This window comes from Pongo abelii, chromosome 5 (genome assembly GCF_028885655.2).
Source record: "Pongo abelii isolate AG06213 chromosome 5, NHGRI_mPonAbe1-v2.0_pri, whole genome shotgun sequence".
In the NCBI taxonomy this organism is placed as follows: Eukaryota; Metazoa; Chordata; class Mammalia; order Primates; family Hominidae; genus Pongo; species Pongo abelii.
In genome coordinates this window covers 143,840,514-143,853,775 of record NC_071990.2, presented here as the reverse complement: position 1 = coordinate 143,853,775, position 13,262 = coordinate 143,840,514, and the positions used below count along the sequence as shown (strand labels likewise).

Below are 13,262 nucleotides of genomic sequence, written 5' to 3'. Positions count from 1 at the left end.
TTAACTTTTTGAGCAGCAAAAAATTGTTTCAGCAACACAAATTCTGTCATTTGTGACAACATGGATGAACCTAGAGGGCATTATGCAAAGTCCAGTGATTCAAATGTTAATCTCATCCAAGAAACACCTTCACAGACATATGCAAAATAATGTTTGACCAAATATCTGAACACCGTGGCCAAGCCAAGTTGACACATACAATTAAATATCAGATTAACCAAAAAGAGATGAATATACACATAAAACAAAATATAGCAGGAATAGTAACTATAATGAATTGACCTTCTGTGTGCCAGGGAGTATATATAAATTTTATTCTACAAATCAAGTAGATTAATAAATATATATTTGTAAATAATTCAACCCAATTGGAAATGTCTATGTTTGTGTTTCATTCTGCCTTAATCCAAGTCCTCCTGTTTCATCAAGTTTCTTGCTTTCTTCAGCAGAGAGGGTAGAAGAAAGTGGTCTTTGACTTACTTGTGTCAGTAGATATCAACCTTTCGGTTGCTGGCCGTTGGTCCACATAGGATGTCAGTCAGGTAAGTGAGGCTCTTTCAGGCTCTTTCTTGATTCCCTTGATGGCCTATCACAGTCTTCATAAGCCTGGCCCCCTCCAAGCAGCCCTTCTCTCTTTGTGGCCTTGCCTCCTTCCTGGGCCTCTATCTGAGGGGCAGGGTACACAGCTTCTCTTGGAAACCACTCAACTCCCTGATCTCACAAACTGCCCTTCCCCAACCCAACCTCTTTCCTAACATGAGAGAAGAGATAGCTTCTCATTTTTCTCTAAGAGAATGCAGTAGGCCAAGTTATGTACCTTGTGAGCAGTAGAACAGGCTTTGTAAGATAAACTAGTGAAGGGGATCAAGATATGCCACCCCATGATATGCTACATTGGCATAATGATTATTTTGAGCTGAAGGCAATTAGGAAGGAGCAAACACAGAAAGAGCTCTTTGTCCTCCCCTGATTTGCCTAAAAGCAGGACATGAATGTCCCTTTGTGAAGGTGTTCCTCCTTCCCTCTCCCATACCACAAAGAGGAAAACAACCATTATTACTGAAGTTGGAATGTCAGCACCAACATTGGTCTGCACAAACAAACCTTACTAAAATAATCCTTATCTTCCATTAGTTTCCCTTTATATATTTACTTTCCCACAATTTACTGTTCCTGGGAGCCTAAACCCCTTTTCTTTTGTTTCGTCAGTTCTCCACAGACTTATCTTTATTTGTTAAGATGGTATATAAGTTACAAATTCTAATCACACCTTTGAGTTACCCATCATTGAGTTCTTCTATATATATGTACATTGCATGCATAAATAAATTCTGGGGTCCTTTTTTCCTGTTGATCTGTCTTTTTGAAGTGTAATTCATAGGCCCAAGCCACTGAACCTAAGAAGATAAAAAAAAAAAAAAGGTTTTAATCTCCCTCCCTACAGAAGTCACTGGAAGTTTCTGAATAGACAAGAACATGATCTGACATATGTAGAAGATAAGACACTAGGGAGTTTAAAAGTAAGAACAAGGATACTATTTAGCTGACTGTTGCATAATCCAGGTAAGAGATAATACTGTATCATATGAATTACGGTGGTCAAAAAGGAAGTGATGAGAAGTAATTGGATGTGGGATATTTTGAAGGTGATTTGCTTATAATTAGATATTGAGTATAAGAGAAAGCAGAGACAAAGAATACTCTGAAATATTTCTCTTACACAACTGAGTGAATGGAGTTTTTAATCACTGAGTTGGAGAAGACTGGGGGGAAACAGTTTTGGGGAGAAAACTCAAGAGTTCAGTTTTGGACATGGTAAGTCTGAGATATTCTAACACATGCAGCTAACTCACTGCCTGGAACTTATTAAGTATTTGATAAAAGTTGTTAATTAAGAAAACATTACATTCTAAGATTTTGCCTCAAGTCAATGTCAAACTTCCTAGGTTTTGCAGAATGAACTTTCATGGTAAGATGGAATTCTAATTAATTCTGAAGAATAGGTTGGACTTACACTGACAGTTTGAACCAGTGGAACTATTTTAGCAACAATGTAGGAAAAGATGAAAAATTTAAAAAAAAAAATTGTGGGAATGTGAACGAATAGCCTGGCTACAGTGGTAGATTCTAGAAGCCAATGAGGAGAGAATGGCTGATTGACGGTAAATTGTGGAAGGTTTGGAGAGTCAGGCTAAGGCGTTTGACTTGATCCTACAGGACATGCAGAACCAGTTAAGCTTATTTTTTGCTGTTTGTCTTTTGTTTTTGTTTATCTTGTTGGCAAGGAAGCCACAGAATTAAAGCAATGTTGTAGAAAACTAATCAGAATGCACCTATAATAAAGAAGACTTCTGCAAGGAGAGAAGTTAGGAAGTCATTGCAGTAGCACTGGGTAAGATAATGAATACTGCAGCACCAATAAAAATATTAATTCAAGGAGAATGGAAATATGATGACACGGAAATATGAAGTCGAAGAGACCTAATTCTTATCTAGTCCAATCTTTCGTAACAGATATCTAAACTGTTGGATGACTGACATTATGCAAAGTACGATTGGCTGGATTCTTGTTAATTTATACAATTATACATGATTTTTTTTTTTGCTATTTCTACATGATATAGCTGTGGGAATTATTGGGGCTGCTTGCCACTGGGGTGCTGCTTCTTCTCAAACCATGTAGGATTGTTCTTCCCTTTCCTTTGAATGTTAGGCATGGTAATGAGTTGGTTTGGCAAATGAGATATGAGTATAAACGACGTGTGTCACTTTGAGGCAGGAGCTGTTAAGAAGTAGAGCGCAATTTGTCATCTTTTCTTCCTCCTGACACAGCAACCTGCCATATTCTAAGTGGTGGAGATTTCACCAGCCTGGATTCCAGAGTGAGGAGGATGTGGAGTGGCTACTCCAGCCAACCTACAGGGGAAATACTGCATGAGCCCCAAATAAGCTTTCAGTGCTATAGGCCACTAAGATTTGGAGTTGTTACTAAGTGTGATCTAGCTGATCCTGATTGATACGATATTTATTATCTAATGAAGAAATAAAGCAATATATAATCAATTGTCAAATATAGTTAAATAATTAAAAGGATCTACTTTATGTGGGAAACTTTATCTTTTCATTATTTCTCAACTGTTGAGCAATAGACATACTGCTGATGTGCAATGAAAAGTCTGGCCAGAAAGAGACAAGCACAAACAGGAAGTAATAGTTTTGCTTTATTGAGTTGATTCTGTACAAGTTTTCTGTGATCTGTTTTTAAAATATCAAAGTGAAGTAGTTTTCCAGGGATTTGGCAGAAAATGGAAATTGTATGTACATCTGTATGTGTGCATGACAGAAAGCAAAATCAAATTCCCCATGGGAGAATGATAAACTGGAATAGAAGTAAACACGTCGTGAAACCAAATCAAATATCTTTTATATGAGGCCTCTTGATGCAGAATTTAATATCAGAGATTTTTTTTTTTTTTACAATTGGAGAAAAAGTTGATTAATTTAAAAGGATAGGCACACTATTTAGAACTATGTCATTTTATTTAGAACTATGCAGCCAATAATTTATTTATAGAAATGAAGAGACAATTGACTTTAGATTTTAGATATATTAGAGCACATTTTGATTATTTTCTTGAAAAGGAAATACAATGGCAATTTGTGAAGCTATTATCTAAACTAAGCAGCAAGTATTTAAAATAATGGAAAAAATAACTCTGAGAATGGCGTGTGCTTATTTATGTTGAGTACCCATAGAAAGCACCTCCAAGAAGGTGACACTTAAAATCTTGAGATCTGGTTGACAAAATGGAGCCAGCTATGCCTAAATTTAGGAGAAAAACATTCAAGGCAGAGGGATCTACTTACTACAAAAATCTAAGGCAGGAAAACATAGAATAAGCTTGAGAGGCAGAAAAGAAGGTAAGTATGGGTAAAACATAATGGGTAAAGGGGAGAAAATAGGAAAGCAGACATACAAGCAGGGTCAGATCATGTGGAGTCTTATAAGTCAAGGTACAGAATGGAATTTTATTTTCAGTGATATGCTATTAAGGAATTTTTATTTTATTTTATTTTATTTTATTTTATTTTATTTATTTTGAGACAGGTCTCACTCTGTCCCCTCAGAGGCTGGAGTACAGTGGCGTCATCATGGCTCACTGCAGCCTCAACCTCCTGGGCTCAAGTGATCCTCCCACCTCAGCCTCCTGAGTAGCTGGGATTACAGGTACACACCATCATGCCTGGCTAAATGTTTGTATATTTTGTAGAGAAGGGGTTTCTCCATGTTGCCCAGGCTGGTCTCGAGCTCCTGGGCTTAAGGGATCCACCTGCCTTTGCCTCCAAAAGTGCTGGGATTGCAAGTGTGAGCCACCATGCTTGGCCTAATTAAGGAATTTAAATAGGGACTTGACAGTTAGATGCTAGGTTGAGGTTGGATTACAGAGGAGCAATAATGAAAGCATGTTGTGATAATTAATTTTATGTGTCAATTTGGCAGGACTACAGGGTGTCCAGATACTTGGTTAAACATTATTCTGGATGTTTCGGTGAAGGCATTTTATGGGTTAGATTAACATTTAAATCAGTGAACTTTGAGTAAAACAGATTACTCGAAATGTTGATGGGTCTCACTCAATCAGTTAAATGCCGGAATAGAACAAAAAGCTCAGCCTTCCCTGAGCAAGAGAGAAACCTTCAGCAGACTATCTTTGGACTTCATATGCAACATCGATTCTTCCTAGTTCTATTGCAGGCAGCCTTCAGACTCAATCTGGAACATTCATTCTTTTGGGTCTCCAGCCCACTAGCCCACCCCATAGTATTTGGACTGTCAGCTCTCATACTTGTGTGAACCAATTCCTTACAGTATATTTGTTTCTGTATATACATGCATATATCCTATTGGTTCTGCTTCTCTGGAGAACCCTGACTAATATACCTGGTCACCTGGTGACCACTCAGGTGGGTATTGCAGCAATCTAGGTAGGAAATAATGGTGGCTTGAATTGGGGTGTTGATAATAAAACCAGACAGAGAAGTACACAGATTCAGGATAAATACTGGAGATTGAGGTGATGGAACTTATAATGGTTTGGATGTGGGAGATGGAGAAGAAAAGGTTCAAGGAGGACACTCGTGTTTTAGGCTTGAGCAGCTGCATGGATAGTGGTGGGTAAAAGTTAATGCTGGAGAAAGGGTAGTTTTGAAGGAAAGGGGACATATTAAATATGAGATGCCTCTAGATGCCTAAGTAAAGATATCAAAATAGATCATTGGCACATATATCTGGAATTTAACAGCAGATTTTGGAATAATCAGCAAACAGGTAGCATTTAATGCTCTGTGAATGAGACAGACTGCTAACCAGAGAGACATATAGAAAGGAGAAGGGGGCTGAGACTATACCCCAAGACAAACTGACATTTAAAGGAAAGAAAGGGTAGCAAAGAAGACTGAGAAGAAATGGCTAGTAGAGTTGGAAGTTGTCACAGTCAAAAGAGGAACATGTTTCAAGAAGGAGGAAGGGCTTAGCAGTACTAGTGTTGATGAGAGATATAAAAATGAGACTTTTGGATATGGCAACATAGAGTTGTCTAGTAACTGAGACAGATGTAGTGTTGGTGGAATGGAGGGGCCAGAAACCGTAATAGAATAGCCTGAGAGAAGATGAGCCTGGCTTCTTCTCCTGAGCACAATTTCCTCCAGGTTCATCCATGTTGCCATAAATGACAGGATTTCTGTAATAACAACAACAACAAATAGTGCATGATCTCTTTTATATGGGGAATCTTTAAAAAGTTAAGCTTATAGAAGTAGAGATTAGAATGGTGGTTACCAGAGGCTGGGAGTAGGGGTGAGATGAGGATGGGGGATGGAGAGATTGACCAAAGGGAACAGAGTTTCAGTTAGACAGGAGGAATAAGATCTATTGCACAGCATCTTGACCATAGTTAATAATAATGTATCATGTATTTCAAAATTGCTAATAAATTTTAAATGGTCTCACTACAAAAAATAGGTGAGATATGTTAATTATTTGATAGAATCATTCCATAGTGTATACATGTATAAAAATATCACCTTGTACCTCATGAATATATCTGATTATTATTTGTCAATTAAAAATAAAATTTAAAAAACAAAAAAGATGAGCAATTGGCCACATTTCACTTCTACAAAAAAATTAGCTCTGAAGTGGAACAGAACAATGAAACATAATGTTCTTTAAAAGGAGCTCAGTAGAAATGTTTTTCCCTTCAAATGAAGGTGCAAAGTAATACTGATAGTTTGGCAGAAAGGATTCAAGAAAAAAAACTGCAAATGGGGGACAGAGAGTTGCAGGAGTGATGTTCTAGAGAAGGGGGGAGGAGTTGTGGATAAATCCAGGAGTGATGTTCTGGAGAAGAAGGAGGGAGTTATGGAGGAATCCAGAGTGCGTAGGGAGGACTTGGTCTCTGATGGGTCCCGCTATACTATTCTAGAATGGCCTTTGCAAAATGGTGATTATCTATCATTTATGTGGTTTGGCTCTGTGTCCCCGCCCAAAGCCGATCTTGAATTGTAATCCCCACATTTGGAGGGAGGAACCTGGTGGGAGGTGATTATATCATAGGGTGGTTTCCCCCATGCTATTCTTGTGATGGTGGGGCAGTTCTCATGAGACCTTGATGGTTTAAAAGTGGCAGTTTCTCCTGCATGCTTTTTCTCTCCTGCCCCTTTGCGAATAAGATGCTTGCTTCTCCTTTGCCTTCTGCCATGACTGCAAGTTTCCTGATGCCTCTGCAGCCATGTGGAACTGTGAGTCAATTAAACCTCTCTTCTTTATTAATTACCCAGTCTCAGGTAGTATCTTTATAGCAGTGTGCAAATGGACTAATACAATCATAAAGCAAGAAAGTGACCTCATGGCGGGTTGGAAGGGTGGTTACACAGTTCATTGGAAATCCATGGTAAGATTGAAGGATTGTTGGAATTCATATGAAAGAGCAGTTGAGCTGGAAAGACAAAAGGTACATAATACACTTTGGTGAAGCTATCTCCAAATTCTACACATTGACCATCAATCATGGCCATTTGTCTACTGCTCTCATTTGGAATGAATGACTCAAGCCCTGAGGTTAGAGGTAAGAGGTTAGAGATGACCTGTAAAGATAGCATGGAAGGTAGAGTCCTTCCCATGTCACAGTAACAATCCTATATACTTACATGCACCTGAGACACAAAATACACTATAGAACTATCCCAGGATGATCTGGCTCTTCACAAAAATTTCTTATTGACTATTCATTAAAAGAACTTCCAATCAGGTTAGGCTTTCTCAGGTTCTCATTGTATTGAGCACCAAATGGGAATTCCACCAAGCATTCCTTGGCTTTGCAATGCATGTAAAAAGTACTACTGGGCCAAGTGTGGCGGCTCATTCCTGTAATCCCAGCACTTTGGGAGGCCAAGGTGGGCGGATCACTTAAAGGTCAGGAGTTTGAGACCATCCTGGCCAACATGGAGAAACGCTGTCACTACTAAATTACAAAAATTAGCCAGGCATGGTGGCGGGTGCCTGTAGTCCCAGCTACTCAGGAGGCTGAGCCAGGAGAATCACTTGAACCCAAGAGGCAGAGGCTGCAGTGAGCCAAGATTGCGTCACTGCACTCCAACCTGGGCAACAGAGTGAGACTCCGTCTCAAAAAAAAAAAAAAGGCATTATTGCCTCACCATACTTTTTCTCTTGAAGTTTTTAGGAATCCTAGACTAGGGCTTTTAGGAATTGCGAGTGGAGGGAATGGCCTTGAGGATTCACCACTGTAGTAAAAATGTTTTGGTATTCTGTTGGTTTTCGTCACCCTGCCCACCACTGGGCCTGGAGCCTGAAATCCAGAGCGTCTTTGATTTAGTTTCTCCAGAGAATATCTTCCATGTCCTACCTGGTGGAGAAGGGTGGTTGCCGAACTTGTGTGAGTTGAGAGTGGGACTTTGGGCCGAGTTGTTCTTTTATAGAGATCCTCTAGCAGTTTCCTACCTCACCCCGACATAAGAGGAATTCCATGCCTCCAATTTCTGAGTCTTTCTAGGTTGATGTGGGCAGCTGGGCTTGCTTGCCATTGCACTCCTTCTGGGTAAACATTTAGATTTGACTTCTCTCTGCTAGGTCAGTCTCCTTTCCTCCATTAACATTCCAGGTTCGTATATGGATCTCTCCAGGCAACACTGAAGAGAGAATTTCTTTGAAGATGAACAAATAGACATGATTATAAAAACAAGTGTTAAATGGTGTATTAAATGATAAAAATGATCCTTTAAGAACTGAAGATTACTTTATAAAAATGAGTATATTTATCATTATCAATTGTTAGAAATATCAGAGCTTAATACATTTGTTGTAGTTTTTCAAAGATGAAGATTAAAAACTAAGCTACAGTTTAAGTTTCAAAGTATATGAAATCCTTGTTATTTTTAGCTAATTTTATATATTCTGAGATAAATAATATTTTACTGTGTCATAGATTTTAATTAAGTGTAAGTCCTAACATTGGTGAAATAAATCTCACGTATTTTAGTTAGCATAGCTATATACTATTACCTTGTCTTTGTTCATACATAAATATATGTGATGGCAGTGGTGATGGTAGCCAGAATTTCTGATGCTAGTATTTAGGGCATAACCATGACATGTTACTAAATCTCACTGCAATGATACTAAAAGATTCTGAAATAACCAAGTCTTATGCCAAGTTTTATGCCAGAAAATGTAAAACAAACAAAAGAAAAAACTAAGAAATTGCTCATATTTCTAGAAACAGCAACAAATCACACATACACAAAATATTTGATCCGTCAAACACGTATACAGTTTACAAAATTCTATCAGCATTTAGAGAAAAAACCCAGTAGAGATATAATTCTGCATATGGAGTCAACTTTGTTGAACGTAGGGAGGGAAAAGTTGACTTAAGGTTTTAAAATCTCTGCCGGTCTCAGAGGAGCTAATTTTATTGTCAGAATTGTATGGCAGAGTCAGGATAATTGGGAACAGAGGAAAGCACATTCCCAGGCCAGGAAATATGATTGAAAAGAAGGCATGCCTGTTAGACCAGAGATGAGAGTCAATAGGAAAAAACAATGAAAAATCAAATTTGTTTGAACCAGTGCACAGAGCATAGCTACTCAAGGAACTTAACCTAGAAGTAGAGATCTCGGAAAATAAGAAATCAAGAGGTTCTAGGCCCTGGATCTAGCAGAATGAGCAGTGAACTTGGGGCTGCCAAACTCAGGGCACGATGGAAAAACACGCAGCTTGAGACCCACAGAAGCAGGGATGCAAACACAGGCTGCACTGCTCACTCCTTAGGTAACCTTGGGCAAAGATAGGCCTCTCTGAGTCTGATCTAATCTCATATCTAGAAATTAAAATAAATAATGCCCAGTTTTGTTAATTGCTATTAGCAAAATTACAAATATTAAGGATAGTATTTATAAGATGTCTGGCAAAGTTGGAGCTTAAAATGACCAGGTGCAGTGGCTGGCCAGGTGCAGTGGCTCTCTCCTGTAATCCCAGCATTTTGGGAGGCTGAGGCGGGTGGATGGCTTGAGGTCAGGAGCTTGAGACCCACCTGGCCAACATGATGAAACCCTGTCTCTACTAAAAATACAAAAATTGGCTGGGTATGGTGGTGAATGTCTGTAATCCCAGATATTTGGGAGGCTGAGGCAGGAGAATTGTTTGAAGCCGGGAGGCAGAGGTCTCAGTGATCACAGATCGTGCCACTGCTCTCCAGCCTGGGTTCCAGAGTGAGACTGCATCAAAAAAAAAGGGGGAGCTATTATTATTAATAATTTCAAATCAGAATCGGGTTTTTCTAAGAAAAAAATAGATGCCTCAGGGAAGAAGTCAAGATTCATTAACAAAATAAATAGCCAAAATTACTCTTTAATTCATATTAGGTTGGATTCTGTGACTCTGTTTAGTGTCTGTATATTCCCATCCTGTAAATCTCTTATAGTCAGCATTCCTTGGAATTGTGGTATAGATTTTACCATCTCAAATTTTCATGGTTTGGCTGGCCCACAGTGGAGTAAAGACACAGATCTTGCTCTGTGGAGGTGTAGGGTAATCACTAAAGAGCAGATCAGCCAGGTGCAGTGACTCATGCCTGTAATCCCAACACTTTGGGAAGCTGAAGTGGGAGGATTGCTTGAGCCCAGGAGTTCGAGGCTGCAGTGAGCTACAGTTACATCACTGCACTCCAGCTTGGGTGGTAGAGTCAAACACTGTCTCAAAAACATAAAAAATAAAATAAAAAGTAAAGAGCAGATCAGCTTTGGATAGCTTGCTATTTCCATATTTACAGCGCAAACATACAGGCCATGTAAACTGGATATTCAGCACACCTGAACTGAAACCCTTAAAGCACAAAAATGTAGTGAGTGATACCACCATCAGAAACTACCCTTTTTGAGGCTGGAGGTGGTGACTCACAACTGTCATCTCAGCACTTTGGGTGATCACTTGTGGTCAGGAGTTCCAGACCAGCCTGGCCACAGTGGCGAAACCTCGTCTCTACTAAAAATACAAAAATTAGCCGGGTGTGGTGGTGGGCGCCTGTAATCCCAGCTACTTGGGAGGCTGAGGCAGGAGAATCACTTGAACCTGGGAAGCAGAGGTCACAGTGAGCCGAGAGAGTGCCACTGCACTGCACTGCAGCCTGGGCGACAAAGTGAGACACTGTCTCAAAAATTAAAAAAAAGTAACTACTTTTTTTGAGTTCTGTGTAAACCAAACCTGTTTTTTATCTAAAGTGCCATTTGTATATTTGCCATCTGTGTTACATATAAGTTTTTGGAGTCATTTCTCATTCATTTTACTGAAACATTCCAAAATGCCTTTCCAAATCACATTTTAAATGGTTTATAGAAGTTTTATTAACTTTTTTTACTATGGTAACTTTTTTAGCTCTAGTAAAATGTAGATAACATGAATTTACTGGCTTAACCATGTTTAGTTCAGTGGCATTATGTAGATTCACACTGTTATGAACCATCACCTCTTATCCATCTCCCTAACTTTTTCATCATCCCTAACTGATACTCTATACCCGTTAAAAATAACTCCCCACTTCTCCCTCCCCCAGTGCCTGGTAACCTCTATTCTACTTGCTGGTTCTATGAATTCATCCATTCTAGGTACTTCATATAAGTTAAATCATACAATATTTGTTCTTTTTTGTCTGGTTTATTTCACTTGTCATTATGTTCTCAAGATTCATACATGTTGTAGCATGTATCAGAGCTTTATTCCTTTTTAAGGTTGTGTTACGTATATTTTTAAAGTTTAATTTGGCCAGGCATGGTGGCTCACACCTGTAATCTCAGCAGTTTGGGAGGACAAGTGGGGTGGATCACGTGAGGTCAGGAGTTCAAGACCAGCCTGGCCAACATGAAGAAACCACCTCTCTACAAAAATACAAAAATTAGTCAGGCATGATGGTGGGTGCCTGTAATCCCAGCTACTCAGGAGGCTGAGGCCAGAGAATCGTTTGAACCCAGGAGGTGGAGGTTGCAGAGAGCCAAGATCACGCCATTGCACTCCAGCCTGGGTGACTCTGTCTCAAAAAAAACAAACAAAAAAAAGTTTAATTCTCATAATTTGGAGGGTGTCCCGCTGGAAGAATCACACACAAGATGAAAAAGTGGCCAGTAAGCCCAAGGCTTTTGCGTGAAGTGAAAGGGGGCAATCAGGAAGAGGACAAGCTGGTAGAAGCCATGCTTATTTCCAGTGTAGGCTTGTGACTGTTCTGCTGCCTAGTTACAACTCTGGTAACAAGTCAGGGAATTGTGGACGTGGATAATAATTTTACTACTTCCTAACTTAATTTATATTATTGAAATGTTGTTACATCTTTTTCTCAGAACCTAAAAAATACAATCTGAAGAAAAATAAGAACAAATTCAACCTCCCCATCCCACCCTTTTTCTTATTTCCATTGGCCAGCATTAAATATTTGAGCAAAAAACTGATTGGAATGATTATAATGCTTACCTGGTAAATGAAAGAGAAAATAGTGAAATTCTGCAGAGTTAACAGCAAGCAAAATCTTGTTCTTAACAAAAAAAAAATTTGTAGACGATTTTAATATGCCACAGCATGAATAATTATGTTTAAAATGTGGCAATAAAATAAAAAGAGACAAGAAGGAGGTGCCTGCCATGAAAGCCAGAACTGAATACTTCTTTTGAAGTTATAAAATATCATTAATCTTTGAGCGAAGTAAAAACAGTCCTCCCTCTATTCTCACACAGACAGCTGCTAATAGTTAGGTAGTTTCAGGAAAAAAAATGTTTTGACACGGAAAATGCTAGTGCTTTGGGCATGGGCAACTATGTCTAGAATCCAAACTGAGTCAACCAATGAAATACTTTTAAAAACAAATATCATTTAAAAGATTTTTTAATCAGTATTTTAAAGTTATCTGTAATATTTTTTCTTAATTATTTCTGTACTATATTAATACATTTTATAATCAGTTTCTCATTACCCATTATAGAAATAATGGTCGATATCAAAGAAATCATCTGTCATGCCACCAATTAATTTTTGTTTTACTTTATCACAATCTACATGAGTATGTTAAGTTTAATATTGCTTAATGTTTAAATGCCAAATGCCACTATGGAGTTGTACTCTTAGCTTACATATTTCTATTTTTATATACGATCATTGATTTAAATGAAAATCTCTGCCAAAGTTAACAAGACTCCTGTCCGTGGGTGCATGATCATTTTTATGGTTTCCCCAGAATCACATATCTTACTTTTCCAGATTAGCTAGTCGCAATAAACTTTTCCTCTTGTTTTCAAGGCCTAGGCCATCGCTTTGGATGAGAACTGATTTCAGTGCAGCTTGAGAGAACTATTATTCTACTCTTGCTGGACACTGGTCTTCAGGGTTCTTCATCATGCTAGCAGAGTACATAACATAATACAACATAATACAAAGTTATATTCTATAAAGAGTAGATTTATTCGTGAAACATACTTGAAATGGCTACTGCCTCTTAAAAGAGACATTTCCCTTTCAGCAAATCATTGTAAAAATTGGAAGAAAATAGAAAATTATTTACTGTACTTCTTTGTTTTAAATGCTCAGAGCTAGATTAATAAAGAAATTTAGAATTTCTCAAATTTAATTATTAGCAATTCAAACTTTATTGAGTTCTAATATATAGAAAGCTCAATTAGCGGTATTATCTAATATTTCATAGAAA

General features: G+C 38.3%; 1 long non-coding RNA gene across 1 annotated transcript in view; it reads right to left on the bottom strand.

The window, feature by feature from the left end:
• Positions 1-292: 292 nt before the first annotated feature.
• The window catches only part of LOC129060087 (uncharacterized), a 54,325-nt gene continuing 41,355 nt past the window's right edge, over positions 293-13,262 (bottom strand). Inside the window, exons 4-5 of the long non-coding RNA XR_008526492.2 lie at positions 7,926-8,223; positions 293-1,397 (exon numbers count right to left, since the gene is read on the bottom strand). This is a non-coding gene — a long non-coding RNA (uncharacterized LOC129060087). The remainder of the gene's footprint in view (positions 1,398-7,925; positions 8,224-13,262) is intronic.